Here is a 13,914-nt window from a genome sequence, read left to right on the forward strand (position 1 = left end):
GAACTGGGTTAGACCAGGGAATGGCCATCTAAGGCGTGTAGCTACTGCCTGGCTCCAGCCTGTTGCTACCAGGCATGAATATAGGACTTTTGTTGCTAGATCTTTCAATTATTTAGGACAAGTCAGAAATTTGGAATTCTATATGAGGTCCTGTGGCACATATTTAGCTTTGTGAGACACTGGTTTGAAATCTCTGCAGCAGACACTAAAAACAAAAGCAAACCACTCTTTGTCTTGCGTGATTTAGACTGTCACTTATCTAAAGGCAAGGGATTCAAGGAAATGCTCCCACCAGGACCATTGTTTTCGAAGTACCATATACTCAGTGATGATCTGAGCCGGTCATCTTCTACATAATCTAATGTTTGACCCAGTATTTGGCCAGGGGTAAGGGATGACAGGGAGGGCATGGCGTGTGTAAAGACAGTGAGATGCTGGGTGGTGCCTGTGGCTCAAGGAGTAGGGCACTGGTCCCATATGCCAGAGGTGGTGGGTTCAAACCCAGCCCTGGCCAAAAAAAAGACAGTGAGATCCTGTGGTAGAGACAGAAATGCCTGCCAGTTATTCCATGGGCTTCCACACATTTTTAAGCCCCCTTGCAGTTAGCTCGAGTTACTGCACTACTGTAAAACTGGTTGTAAGTATCTTGCACATATACATTTGTGCAAGATTCTTCCAGTGGGTTGGTAGGACTCCTTCAAGATTTTTTTCTTGTTGAATACATGAATAACTGAGATTTTTTTCTTGTTGAATGCATGAATCACAAAATCAAAACAGCCTGGATACCCGAAACAGCACATGGACTAGAGATTTCCTAAAGAGTCATCCAGACCCACAGGAGACTTTGTATAAACAATTAATAAACTCTTGTAATTGTTGTTATGGTAAACTGAATTTTGGGGAATGTTTGTTATTATAACTGAAAGCTGCTTATCCTGACTAATACAGACAAAGAACAGAACTTTTTCTGGGGAGGAGAGGAGTTTGAATTTGAGCTACAGTTCTTGCATGTTAAATCCAGCCAACTATTTTGACTACTACCATAATTCTCTTGAAGAATAGAAGGTTTTTGTTTTTTTTTTAAGGGGAGACAAGGAGGGATGAGAAGCCCTGGAGCTGTAGTTTTTGACTTTAATTTGGATCTTCAGAATTCTCTGTCCAAGGGAAATGTTGGAAGGAACCCTCAAAATAGAAAATTGAGGAAATCAGAGCCTTTCTAAGTAAAGTAGGGGGTGAGAGTCTCACTGAATTGCCCCATGGAAATGTGGGAGGTGGGGTATGGGGAAGCCCTGGGGCAGAGGCAAGTTTGCAAACCACTGAATCCTGAATCTTTGCTCCCTAACCATTGTCATTTAAGTACTTCCTTTACATTTATGACAGTTATCTGTGTACCCCCAGTACTAATTTTTACTTGGTATTTCTCTTTAAATATATCTTCCTACACACATATACAGTTAAATATTTTATTACAAAAATTTTTCAAACATAAAAATAGCAAAAGTACAGCAACCCCAATGTCCCCATTCCCTAGTTTCTTGAAATATGAACTTATGGCTTCTCCCATTACAGCTAAGTTCTACTACACACCCACACTAGATTATTTTGAAGTAAATCACAAACATCCTAATACTTCATTTATAAATATTTCAGTATGTATCTTTCAAAGATAAGAACTCTTTAACATTATATATACATATATAATCACAACACCATAATCATACATAAAGAATGTCACAATAATTCTTTACCATTAATTATCATATCCAGCCAATGTTCAGATTCCTCTAATATCTGATAAGATTCTTTTACAGTTGGTTCACTCAAATCAGGATCCAAGCAAGGCCACACATTGCATTTAGCCAGCCTGTCTCTCTAGTCTCTTTTGTTCTAGAGATTCCTCCTCCCTTCCTTTCTTGCCACTTCTTTGTGGAGAATATTGGGCAATTTGTCCTATAGAATTTCCAACATAGTGGATTTTGTTGATTGCATCTTTTTTTTTTAGATGGGGTCTCACTTTGTCACCCTACATGGAGTGTGTGATGTCACAGCTCACAGCAACCTCAAACTCTTGGGCTCAAGCGATTCTCTTGCCTCAGCCTCCCAAGTAGCTTGGACTACAGGTGCCCGCCACACCCCCTGGCTATTTTTAGAGACGGGGGTCTCGCTCTGGCTCAGGCTGCTCTTGAGCTCAGGTAATCCACTTCCCTCGGCCTCCCAGAGTGCTAGGATTGTAGGCGTGAGCCACCACAGCCGGCTGATTGCATCCTTTTTAATATGTCTCTCTTTCTCCTGCATTGCCTGCAAACTGATCATTTGCCCAATCAGTCCAAGACTGATTTGTTCTCACAAAAAGATTTCCTAGGCAGTGTTGTTTATTTTTAGCAAGAGAGGCATGAAGGCTATCAGGATGTCAGTGCTCTCTGATGCACACTGCCTAAATCCACATTTATGCTTTTCCCTCTTTTTTAAAAGACAGAGTCTTGCTCTGTTGCCCAGGCTGGAGTGTAGTGACATGATCATAGCTCACTGCAACCTCGAACTCCTGGGCTTAAGCAATTCTTCTGCTTCATCCTCCTGAGTATCTGGGTATACAAGCGCATACCACCACTTCTGGATTTAAAAAAAAAGTTTTTGTAGGGATAGGGTCTTGCTAATAGATACCACAATGATGCCTGGGCTGGTCTTGAACTCCTGGCCTCAGGCAATCCTCCTACCTTGGCCTTACAAAGTGCTGAGATTATGGGCATAAGCCACCATGCCTGGCCTAAATTTAAATTTTTAGGAGTTTGCAAAATAGTGACATTCAAGTTCTGTCACCCCTTCCTCACTTATTTATTTTTTTTCCATGTAATTTTTGTTTTTATTGTTGAATCATAACTGTGTACATTAGTGCAATCAAAGGGTACATTGTGCTGGTTTCATATACAAACTGAAATATTCTCATCAAACTGTTCAACGTAGCCTTCATGGCATTTTCTTAGTTATTGTATGTAGACATTTGTATTCTGCCTTTAGTAAGTTTCACCCGTACCCATTCTAAGATGCACTGTAGGTGTGGCCTCACCCTCCTTCCTAACCTCCCCCCTCCCTTCCCCTTCCTTGGCCCTTTCCCCATAGTCTTGTGCTATAGTTGGGTTATAGCCTTCATGTGAAAGCTATAATTTAGCTTCATAGTAGGGCTGAGTACATTGGATACTTTTTCTTCCATTCCTAAGATACTTTGCTAAGAAGAATATGTTCCAGCTCCATCCATGTAAACATGAAAGAGGTAAAGTCTCCATCTTTCTTTAAGGCTGCATAATATTCCATGGTATACGTGTACCACAATTTGCTAGTCCATTCGTGGATCGATGGGCACTTGGGCTTCTTCCATGACTTAGCAATTATGAATTGGGCTGCAATAAACATTCTGGTACAGATGTCTTTGTTATATTGTGACTTTTGGTCTTCTGGGTATAAACCTAGTAAAGGAATTTTAAGTCTCTAAGTATTCTCCAAACATCCTTCCAGAAGGAACGTATTAGTGTGCATTCCCACCAGCAGTGTAGAAGTGTGCCCTTTTCTCCACATCCACGCCAACATCTCTGGTTTGGGGATTTTATTATGTGGGCTACTCTTACTGGGGTTAGGTGATACTCAAAGTAGTTTTGATTTGCATTTCTCTGATGATTAAGGATGATGAGCTTTTTTTCATGTGTTTGTAGATTGTGCGTCTGTCTTCTTTAGAGAAGTTTCTCTTCAAGTCCCTTGCCCACCCTGAGATGGGGTCACGTGTTCTTTTCTTGCTAATACGTTTGAGTTCTCTGTGGATTCTGGTTATTAGACCTTTATCGGAGGTATAACCTGCAAATATTTTCTCTCATTCTGAGGGCTGTCTGATTGCTTTACTTACTATGTTCTTGGCTGTGCAGAAACTTTTTAGTTTGATCAGGTCCCAGTAGTGTACTTTTGATACTGCTTCAATTGCCTGGGGGGGGTCCTCCTCATAAAATATTCACCCAGGCCGATTCCTTCAAGAGTTTTCCCTGCACTTTCTTCAAGTATTTTTATAGTTTCATGTCTTAAGTTTAAATCTTTTATCCAGTGACAGTCTATCTTAGTTAATGGTGAAAGGTGTGAGTCCAGTTTCAATCTTCTACAGGTCGCCAGCCAGTTCACCAGCACCATTTGTTAAATAGGGATTCTTTTCCCCACTGAATGTTTTTAATTGGCTTGTGAAAGATCAAATAACAGTAAGTAGCTGGATTCATCTCTTGGTTCTCTATTCTGTTCCAGACATCTACTTCTCTGTTTTTGTGCCAATACCATGCTGTTTTGATTACCTTCCTCACTTATTAACGAAGACCTTTCCATAAAGAGAAACTTTCCTTTTAACTATTTGGTTGCTCTGGGTTTCAGTTTGTAAAGGAAAGTCACAATAAATACTTGATTTGCTAGTTTTCAGAAACATGAGTTGGTTCCATATCATCTTCCAAACATAGCAATGAGGTTTTTGTTTGTTTGTTTGTTTGTTTTTTGGAGACAGAGTTTCACTTTGTTGCCCTTGGTAGAGTGCTGTAGCATCATAGCTCACAGCAATCTCAAAATCTTTGGCTCAAGTGATTCTCTTGCTTCAGCCTCCCAAGTAGCTGGGACTATAGGGGCCCGCCACAACTCCCGGCTATTTTTAGAGATGAGGTCTGACTCTGGCTCAGGCTGGTCTGGAAACTGTGAGCTCAGGCAATCCACCCATTTCAGCCTCCCAAAGTGCTAGGATTATAGGCATGAGCCAACATGCTTGGCCTAGCAATGAGTTTTTAATGTCATTATAAATCCATGAGTTTAAATATATTTGATGTGTTTCATTTCATGGTAATTATCCCAACTGATACCCAGTTTATCACATTTTTGGCTAAGGGGAACCTAGTAACCAGGCTATTACGTCCTTTTGATGTGGCCTTAATAGCTTTTAGCAGGTTCCTTGCTTATCAGAATGTCAGTTATTTCAGACCTATGTTAGATATTTTCTTTCCTTCTTTTTTTTTTTTTTATTAAATCATAGCTGTGTACATTAATGCAATTGTGGGGTACAATGTGCTGGTTTTATATACAATTTGAAATATTTTCATCACACTAGTTCACATAGCCTTCACAGTATTTTCTTAGTTGTTGTGTTAAGACATTTATATTCTACATTTAGTAAATTTCACATGTACCCTTGTAAGATGCACTGTAGGTGTAATCCCGCCAATCCCCCTCCCTCTGCCCATCCTCCTCCCTCCCCTCCCCTTCCTCTCCCTTTTCCCCCTATTCTTGGGCTATAGTTGGGTTATAGCTTTCTTATGAAACTTGGTTTCATAGTAGGGCTGAGTACATTGGATACTTTTTCTTCCATTCTTGAGATACTTTACTAAGAAGAATATGTTCCAGCTCCATCCATGTAAACATGAAAGAGGTAAAATCTCCATCTTTTTAAGGCTGCATAATAGTCCATGGTGTACATATACCACAATTTATGAATCCATTCATGGGTCGATGGGCATGTGGGCTTCTTCCATGACTTAGCAATTATAAATTGGACTGCAATAAACATTCTGGTAAAAATATCTTTTTTATAATGTGATTTTTGGTCTTCTGGATATATACCTCATAGAGAAATTGTAGGAGCGAATGGCAGGTGTATTTTTAGATTCCTAAGTTTTCACCAAACATCTTTCCAAAAGGAATGTATTAGTTTGCATTCCCACCAGCAGTGTAGAACTGTTCCCTTTTCTCCACATCCACACCAACGTTGCTGGTTTTGGGATTTTGTGATGTGGGCTAATCTTACTGGGGTTAGGTGATATCTCAAAGTAGTTTTGATTTGCATTTCTCTGATGATTAAGGATGATGAGCATTTTTTCATATGTCTGTAGGCCTTGCACCTGTCTTCTTCAGAGAAGTTTCTCTTTAAGTCCCTTGCCCAGCCTGAGATGTTTTCAACCCAGACCTTGAATCTTTGGTTTCTCCAATGAGATCTGGTTTCCTTCAGCAGAAAGATAATAGATAACACAATCCGATACTAGGGGTGCTCATTATTACTGGGCTGGTCAATAGAAAGCACAAGAAAATTAGTTTTTCAGTAAGATATATCATGAGTTTATTTTGATTCTACCAATGTAATACAGAACTAAGGGATTTGTATTTAACCTTTCTTACATTTCTTTCTCTCATTCAAAAATTCCAGTTCAATGACAAGCAATTTTTCATTGGCTTTATTCACCATATGCATGCAACAGTCTCAAAATAACAATACCAACCCTGTCATCGACATGATTACTGAACATGGTTTGAAATTTTTTCAACTCTTGATCCTCAGTGTACCTCATTGCAATTGTATAGATACAGTGCTGTGTTTTTAGATTTCCTTGAAACAGTTGATCTCTATGTGTCTATATCAGCAAACACATACACAGTTAGGTTTTTTTTTATTCAACTCTTTTTGGGGGAATTAACTTTTCAACTTAATTTTGTTTCATAATTGTTTACTGGCTCCAAATAACTAGCTCCCGTTCCTTCCCCTTTTACCCTCTTCCTTCTTCTTCCTCTAAATAACCATTTTTTTAATGTTAAATTGTTTCTTTTTAAAATACAAGCAAATATACTATGACAGAATACTTGAAAGAGCAAACAAGAGAAAAATAAAAACAACAAATAAAAATATATAAGCAAATACACACATTCATTTGTTCCCTTCCTTTCTTAGGCAAATGTTGGAAAACTCTACATGCCATTTTTTTCATTTTGTCTTCTCACTGGGAAACCCTTTCTGGAAACCACTTTGGAGTTCTTTACGGAGACACTCCTCATGACTTTTTATATTTGCAAAGTACATTGCTGTTTGTGCTTACTGTACTGTAGTTTATTCAAATAGTCCCACAGCAAAGGGTCTTAACTAGCCTTTCTTTGACAGAAACCAACAGAAAACAATGGCAAAAAGCTCAGCAGGACTCAGAACATCTAACCAGCACAATTAACTAACACCTACAACATTGCATGCAACAACTGGAAAATATGCATTTTAATTAAGAAGCACATGGAAACTTTATGAAAATTGACATTATCCTGATCCATAAAGCAAATAGCAATTTTAAAGGAGTTAACTCATACAAAGCTGAATCTTATCACTCCCTTAAGCCAATGCTGTCCAATATAACCTTCTGACATAATGGAAATGTTCTTTTTTTTAGAGACAGAGTCTTTCTTACTTTATTGCCCTCGGTAGAGTGCCATGGCATCACAGCTCACAGCAACCTCCATCTCCTGGGCTTAGGCAATTCTCTTGCCTCAGCCTCTGAGTAGCTGGAACTACAGGTGCCTGCCAGAACACCCAGCGGGAAATGTTCTTCATCTTTGCTGTCCAAAATAGCAGCCATTAGCTACATATGGCCTCTGAACACTTGAAATACAATGAGTGAGACTAAGGAACTGAAAATTTTATTTTTTTTATTTTAATTAATTTAAATTTACATAGTCATAGATGACTAGTCTAGAGCTTGGGGAGCACAGATCTAGATTTAACTTGGAGTACAAAAGACAGTAAGGAATGAAAAACACTTTCAATAATGCTGCAGTATGCAATCACCTAAATTCAGACTGGAAAATGCTAGAGGACAAACTACCTAGTTTCTTCAACATTTGTTGAAGAAAACTTCAAAAGAACTTATTAAAATATAAGAAAGAGATGAGAGAGGAAAATGAAAATCAAGACCACAATGAGATAGATACCACTTCATACCCACTAAGAAGAGACGTCAGTGAGAAAGTCAGATAATGACGAATGCTGATAAGGAAGTAGAAAAACGGGAACTCTCACCCATTGCTGGTGGCAATAGTAAATGGTGCAGTCACTTTGTAAAACAATCTGGCATTTCCTCCAAAAGCTAAGCAAAGTTACCATATAACCCAGCAGTTCTACTCTCAGGTAAATACCCAAGAGAAATGGAAATATGTTCATGATATGGTGATCATTAAACAACTCTGTGAACCCACTAAAAACCACTGTATACTTTAAGCAGGTGAATTGTATGCTACATGAATTATCTCTCAATAAAGCTGTTATTTTAAAAAATAAATGAAAAAGAGTTATCAATAATCACAATGTACGAATCTTATATAGATCCTGATTCAAACAGTCTATTTTTACTTTTTTGATGTGATATTGAAAATCCGAACAGTAACTAAATGTTGAATTATATCAAAGAATTATTATTAATTTGTGTGATAATGATATCATGGCTGTGTTCCTAAGATTCTTCATCATTTAGAGGTAAATACTGAAATACGTACAAAGAAAATGACAGTATGTCTGTAACTGTACCAAAATAATCTGGCTATGGGAGAAAGCAGGGATGGAGATAAGACATCTTTGGCCAGGAGCTGGTGACAGTTACAAAGTTACAAGGGGATTCATTATACTATTCCTATTCTCTCTGTTTTTATACCAAGTTTGTTTCATGATATATAGAAAGCTTAAATGTTTTATAAGATATATTTAAAATGTTTCACAATGAAGCTAATTTTAAAGACTCCTTAGGAATGAATCTCACAAAAGATATATAAGACATTATTGATATGCACAACACATAAGTCCATAGAGGCAGAATGCAGATTGGTGGCTGCCAAGAGACGATGGGAGGGAGTATGAGGGGTAAGTGTTTTGCTTTGGAGTGATGGAAATGTTTGGAAGTAGAAAGGTGGGGGCTGTACAACATTGAGAGTGCACAAAGTGCCATTGAATTTGTCCACTTTAAAATGGTTAAATTTATGTTATGTGAATTTTAAGTTCAGTAAATTATCTTTAAGAAAAAAATTATTGAAAGAAACTAAATAATGCCTTAAAAAAGGGTATACCATATTCATGGATTGAAAGATTCAATATTATAAAGCTGCTATTTTCTCCAAATTGATCTTTAAAGTCAATACTGTCACAATCAAAATTATAACAGGTTTAAGTAAAACTTGACAGGCTATTTCTGAAATGTTTATGTAATTGCAAAGGATGAAGAATACAAAAGATACTCTTTATGTAGAACAACTTCTTGTTGTGTGATGATTTGCTCTGCTAGTTACCAGCTATATTATAAAGCTACATTAATCCACACAGTATGGTATTGTTTGGGGGATATGAAGACACCAGTGTAACAAAATAGAGAAGACAGGGTCAGACTTACAAATAAATGAACACTTTTTTATGACAAAGTTTTCAGAACAAAGGGTTATGAGTAAAGGGAAATCTCTTCAAAATAGCATCCTGGGTCATTGACAGGTGTAGCCAGAGAGGTGAATGCCTACCTCACACCATATGTAAAAGTGATTTCCAATGGATTAAAGACCCAAATGTGGCAATAAAAAGAATGAAGTACTGATACATTTTACAACATGAATGAACCTTAAAAACTTTATGCTAAGTAAAAGAAGCCATTTATAAAACAAATAAACTGTGTGATTTAATTTATATGAAATATATAGAGACAGAAAGTAGATTAGTGGTTGCCAAGGGCTAGAGGGTTTGAGGTGGCTGCTAAAAGGTATAGATTTTTTTTTCAACGTGTTAAATGTGTTCTAAAATTGATCATGGCAATGGTTGCACAACTCTGTGAGTAAACTATAAACCTTGAGCTACATATTTTAAATTGTATAATATGTAAATTATATCTCAGTAAGTTTGTTACAAAAAACATAAATGTGAAAAGCAAAACTATAAAGTTTTAGAAGGGAATATAAATGTTATCTTCATGGTCTTGAGAACATCAAATATTTCTTCATGATTCACAGAATAAAAGTATCAACCATAGAGAGAATGATCTGCAATCTTGACTACATTAAAATTAACAATTTGTGTTTACTGAGATATGAGAAGAAGTGAAAAGAAATGCTATAGAGTGGGGGGAAAGTATTTATAATATGTACAAAGAATCTAGGAATGAAAAATGAAAATCCAACAGCTCAATCAAAAAATGAGCAATTGACAAACAGTATTTCATATAAAAAATCAAATGGCCAATACAAATATGAAATATGGAAGTTAATACCCCAGGGAAATATAATTTCATACTTACCAAATTGGCAAAAGTTAAAGAGCCTAACAAGGCAGGCTGGCAAGGATGTGGAGCAACAGTGACTCTCTCACTCTATGGATGGAAGTGTGAACTGGTACAACTACTTTGGAAAACAATTTAACATTACCTAGTAAAGGTGAGGACACATACTCTATGATCGAGCAACTTCATTCCTCTTGTTAATGCACAGTGGGGGATAAGCACAAGAAGGTGCAAAGCAACATCATTTGTAACAACTAAAAAAAAAAAAAAAGAACAGCCTCAACTTCCACTAATAATAGAATAACATTGTTGTTATTGCATAGTGGTATAGTCATACCACACACAGTTATGTAGAACTTACAAAACACCAATTACTGCCCCAAGTGCTTTTTATATATGAATTCATTTGAAACTTTTCAACAACCCTATGAGGTACTAAGTACTTTAGCTCCCATTTTACAGTTAGGGAAACTGAGACACAGAGAAGTTAAATAACTTGCCACATAGGAAGTACATGTCAGCCAAGACTCAGACTTAAAAGTCCAGCTCCAAAATTCATATTCTTTTTTTATTCGTAATTCATACATACATATATATATATATATTATTATTTTTTTTTTTTGAGACAGAGTCTCACTATGTCACCCTCAGTAGAGTACCAGGGCATCACAGCTCACAGCAACCTCAAACTCTTGGGCTTAAGTGATTCTCTTGCCTCAGCTTCCCAAGTAGCTGGGACTACAGGTGCCCACCACAATGCCCAGATATTTTTTATTGCAGTTGTCAATGTTGTTTAGCTGGCTTGGGCTGGGTTCGAACCTACCAGCCTCAGTGTGTGTGGCTGGTGCCGTAATCTCTGTGTTACTGGTGCCAAGCCAGAATTCATATTTTTTCTTTCTTTCTTTTTTTTTTTTTTTGAGTCAAAGTCTCACTTTGTCATCCTGGGTAGAGTGCCTTGAATTCATAGCTCATCACAACTTCAAACTCTTAGGCTCAAGAGATCCTCTTGCCTCAGCCTCCCAAGTAGCTGGGACTACAGGTGTCTGCCACAACACCCAGCTAGTTTTTCTATTTTTAGTAGAGATGGGCTCTTGCTCTTGCTCAGGCTGGTCTTAAACTCCTGAAATCAAGGGATCCACCTGCTTCAGCCTCCCAGAGTGCTAGGATTATAGGGATGAGCCACTATGCTTGGCCAGAATTCATATTCTTTTTAACACACTCCAAATGGGCACAAAAGATGACATCAAGAAATAGAAAAAATGTCAATTTTTGGAAGATTCAACAAAGATGTTTGATTCATCCATTATGTTGTACACACTGTGAAAGTGAATGAATCTCCAGTATGTTCACCAACATGGTTCAATTTCAAAAACCAGCATTTTTCTTTCCTTCTTTTTTTTTTTCGAGAGAGTCTCACTTTGTCACCCTGGGTAGAGTGCTGTGGCATCACAGCTCACAGCAACCTCCAACTCTTGGGCTTAAACGATTCTCTTGCCTCAGCCTCCCACCATGCCTGGGCCCATAACCACCATTTTTCAAAGAAAGCAAGTCACATGAAAGTATACATAGTTTAATTCTATTTTAGCAAAGGCCCCCAATAAACAAAATTAAGCAATGTCTTGCTTGAGGATACGTTCATTGGTGGTAAAACTACAAAGAAGACAAGGATAGCAAGGATGACCCTTCATATCTTTCAGTGGGTGGCGGCTATTATAGTTGTTTGTTATTCTTTAAGTTGTACATATATTACACATATATACTCATCTAAGTGTGGAGACCAATTCTTCTAAGTGAAGTATCACATGAATGGAAAAACAAATACTATACTATTAAATTGGAACTAATCGATCAACACTTATGTGCACATACAAAAATAACACTCATCAAAAATCAACTAAGTAGGAGGCGGGAGGAGGAGATGGGTAAATTCACACCTAACAGGTACAAGGCACACTATCTGGTGATCATCTCACTTATAAATTTGACTTGAATGGTACAAAAAAGTCTATATTTTAAAATAAGATTCTAAAATATGAAATTAAAATTAAATTAAATTTTAAAAATATATGAAAGAAACTCCATTGACTTAGCAATATCGGTACTAAATACCTCAGTAAGTGATTAGTAAACTGAATTCAATAGAACAATAAAGAAATAATAAAACACGACCAAATGGGATTTAGTCCAGCAATTCAATATCAGAAAATCTTTCAATAAATAGGTTTACCATATCAATAGATCAAGAGCAAAAAATGACACATCTCCATACATTCTAAAAAGGCATTTGATAAATGTAATTATCAGGAATGAAGGTTGAATATATCAAAACAGTAGGTACTTATTTAACCTCATGAAAATATAGCTATGTCCCAAGAGCTAGCACCATAATAGCAAACATAGAAGCTTGCCTTTTAACATCAGGAAAAAGACACTCTGTCCTTTATCATCCTGGTTAACATTGTTCTGAAGGTACTAGCCCATGCGATTAGATAGAGGAAGAAATAAGAAATAGAAACATTGGAGAAGAAAAAATAAACGTATTTGCAGACTACTGTAAACTACCTGAAAAATCCAAGAAAATCAACCAAAAATTATACATGATGTGTTAATTCAGGCTGAATACAAAATTAATAAACATAAATCAGCAGCTATACTGTAACCAAGTAATTATTAGTTAGAAGATACAATGGAAGAAGGAACTCCACTTAAAATACCAACAAAAAAAGATGAAATACAGAACAAGCTTATCAAGAAATATGCTAGATCTTTATAAGGATAATTTTAACACATTCTTTAGAATACAAAAGAAAATTTGAACAAATGGAAAGATATACCATGTTCTTGAATAGGAGGTTCAATATTATAAAGATACCAATTCACCTACGTTCAAGTATAAAATAAATAAAATCCCATTTAACACACTGCCACAATTTCTTGCATACTAAAAAAATGAACCTAAAGTTATATAGAAAAAATAAGCAAGAATATCTAGAAAATGCATGAAAAAATAAATTGAGAAGGTACCAGCCTTGGCAGATATTAATACATAAATTTAAAAATGTACATTAATTCAATAGTATATGCTTACCTGTGAATAAGCTAGCAACTGAGTGTACCTGAATATTAAGAATAGGCATACAGGGAAATTTATTAAATGGTTAAGGTAGCATTTCAAATTCATGGTAAGAAAATGAATTAGTCAATAAACAACATCATACAATTCACTCAAAGAAATGTCATCTAAAAAGTGTGATTTTTGCTGTTTGTAAATTATATATTTATTACCCTAACTTTCAGAATTGGTGTTAGGATACTGGATATTCTATTTCAAAACAAATAGTTGGGCATCTATATTAGACTTCACACCAAAATAAATTCCAGAGAGTTCAAAGATTTAAACATTAAAAAATAAAATTACAAAAGCAAAATATTAGAAGAAAATATGAACACCATGAATGTGAAGAATTCTGTAAGTGTGACACAAAATTCAGAAACCCCAAAGGAACAGATTGATCAATTTCAACACTAGAAAATATTGCTGCCTAGAAAAAAATAATAAGCAAAGTCGAAAGACAAAACCATTTTGGAAAACTAACTCACATCTCAACCAAAGATTAGTTTCCTTAATATATAAAGAACTTCAATAAATCAATAAGAAAAAGTTCAATACCCCCCAAAAGTGAACTAAAGATGTAAACAACAATTCTCAGCAAAAAACACATACATTTGTCTTTTGAACATGAGGATGATACTCAACTTCACTCAAAAGAGACATGTTGTGAAGCAGGAATAAAAATTAAAAGAAACTGTTATTGTCTAAAAAAATACTCTGAGATACCATTTCATTTTGAGT

Source organism: Nycticebus coucang, chromosome 4 (assembly GCF_027406575.1).
Source record: "Nycticebus coucang isolate mNycCou1 chromosome 4, mNycCou1.pri, whole genome shotgun sequence".
Lineage (NCBI taxonomy): Eukaryota > Metazoa > Chordata > Mammalia > Primates > Lorisidae > Nycticebus > Nycticebus coucang.